The following is a 2,883-nucleotide window of genomic DNA, read 5'->3' on the forward strand; positions in this document are numbered from 1 at the left end:
CAATAACATTATCTTTAGATTCCAATTATAGCAGAGACTATTATAAAATAACTAATGCTGTCAGGAAACTAAAATAAGGAACCGCATGTCGACATTCAGAACAACAGCTAAACGCCGCCCCTCTCTACCACCGCCGCCGCCGCCACCTCCCAAACACATTCCTCTCAACATAGAAATAACCCCCGCTCCCATACACATTCCCTCTTTATATCGACAGGGTTTCTACATAACGCTTTCTCCTCCTTTTCTTCGCCCCCCCCCCACCACAATACAATTCTATTGAACCAGACATAAATACTCGGCCAAAGAATGGTCGCTCACTTCAATGAATCAACATGTGCTGCTACTGTGAACTCAAACCGTTTCCTTGGCATCGTTCCTTTCCACCTCATTCCTGCTCTCCTTCTACAATTCTTCGCCGTCATTTCCCTGTTCGTCCCTTCCCTCCTTAAACTATATCTCCTCCCCTCTGCTCTCTCCTCTCCCCTTAAACTGCCACCCCACTTTCACTTTCATCAAGCACTTTTATATACGTGCGTACCGTACATATTCACATATTTCCGTTTTCCGAGGCATTTATTTATCTGGCAATGTGAATACATTTGTATGTGTGTGTGTGTGTAATTCTTGATTTTTTTATTGCCCACGGGCGGGGGGTGGGGCTAAAACATAGAGAGGACAAACAAGGACAGACAAAGGAATTTGGTCGATTACATCGATCTCCAGTGCGTAACTAGTACTTAATTAATCGACCCCTGAAAGGATGAAAGGCGAAGTCGACCTCGGTGGAAACGTAACGGCAGGCGAAACATAGCTAAGCATTTTGCTCGGCGTGCTAACGTTTCTGCCAGCTCGCCCTTGTGTAAAGTTTGTAAATGTACAGAATGTTCAAAAAGTCTCTCCGCAATAAGTATTTTATAGTCAAATAAATATTTATAAGATGGTATAAGACCACAAAAGAATATATTAGACTTTACAAGACTTTAAAACAAGAGGTGGTGAAAATGTTCTCCTTCATTTTCAATACATAAAATTTATTTTCTTTTTTACTGCCGTGTGAGCACTTCCTTGGCTGATTTCCGTTTCCTGGAACTTTGACGGGTTTGCCAACAGTTTATCAGAAATATTGGAGAGTGTTTCGTCTGAAAGAACAGTAGTTCTACCGATTCTTGCTGCGTCTTCCACTGAGCCTGTGTTTCTAAGTTTTCTTATCAAATCCCGCACAGTGTCACGATGTGGAACAACAGTATTTGGAAAAGTTTCACTGAACTTCTGTTTCACAGCATCTGTGTATTTGTTTCCAGCTCGAAACACCCATTCAACTTAGCATGTCGACACGCTGAAATGGTGCACAATGACTGACACCCGGCCGCCCATGCAGTGATAGCAAAGTTGCGCGTGCGCAGGAGGAAAAAGATTCACTGCGGAGTGACTTTTTGAACACCCTGTATTTGTATATGTTTATATAGTTTATATATGCACATGTGTATACTCTCACACGCACGCATGCACACACACACACACGTACACAGAAAACTTCAGCACGTTTGATTCGCCTGCCATCACTGAAAGATGTTGAAAACACTTCTCAAATTCTGTGCAATATTTTGTATAAGTATTTCATTTTTATAATCATGATTATTATTTGAATAATCATTTAGTCATATGCAAATCTTACTCATATACGTTTGGCTTAGACATCGATCAAATCTACTTTTAACTGTCATCTATTTAGGCTTCTAATCCTCTTTTAGTCAAACACTTACAAAGCTTAATTCAGTTCAATTAAAAAGCTTGGGTAATCAACGCATTGTAAACCACAGTATAATCTTGGAGAAAATCTTCGCCCAGGGTATGCATCGCCTATCTGATGCCTTTTTCTTTTCATTGTTGTTGTTCTCGTCCTAGGTTTGCTTCTGTCTAATGTTGAATAATAGTAAGGGCATCTGTATCAGAATGTAATCTAGTCATACGGTGCGAGTTCGGTTTATGTAGGGGCTGTTATGATACAGGGTCCGTAACCTTTCGCAATTTTTAAACTTGATTCTAAAATCATTTGGGTAACGTTGCTGGCATATTCCCCACCTTAAAAAATGATTGTAAATTATATGAATTATGAAATAGGTGCTCCAGCTGAGGCCATTGTTGACAATTATTCTGAAGTCTGGTTCCATTGAAGGAAGAAAATATGATTGTTTTAGGTACATCTTTTCCAAACAGGACAGGCTCATTCGTTTTTCTTTCTTGGCCATCATGCTGATTATTTTTTCTTTTATTATTTTCCTCAGAGGCAGGGGTCATTTCCCTCATTTAAATGTAACTTAGGGGTCAGTTTGATTCTTCACCTGGTCACCGACTCCAACTATTAATGAAACATGGAGTCATCTAGAATTGTAATTTTTTTTGTTTTAATACATTTGTGATGTCCTTCATCTAAATCAGGGGATAAGTATGGTTTCTTTTGGGAGTTCTTGAAAGGATTCCATCAATCGCTACATATTGGATTTGAATTAATCCCGCCATGCTGGGCTTTGTTTCTTAGAAATCATTAAGTGCCATACTTTCATACAGTTTTAACAATAGAGCTGTGTGGCCAACTCTATCTGATGGTTTTGATGTAGTCAAGACGTATGGTTTATGTGTTTGAGCTCTCTCTCTCTCTCCCAAATCATTTGTGATAAATAGTCTCCGCTTCATCGAAAACTATGTTGATTAAGGTTTAGAAGACAGTTATTCTCCAGGAAATTAATTATTCCCTTATCTTAATTCCCTTTCAAATACTTTAATGATATAAGAGAGGCGAGGTAGTGCGGGGTTACTTTACAGCAAATGACTTTCTTCAAAACTGGAATGAAAGACACGAATAGAAAATGTCCAGAAGTG

Source organism: Octopus bimaculoides, chromosome 3 (genome assembly GCF_001194135.2).
Source record: "Octopus bimaculoides isolate UCB-OBI-ISO-001 chromosome 3, ASM119413v2, whole genome shotgun sequence".
NCBI classification, from domain to species: domain Eukaryota; kingdom Metazoa; phylum Mollusca; class Cephalopoda; order Octopoda; family Octopodidae; genus Octopus; species Octopus bimaculoides.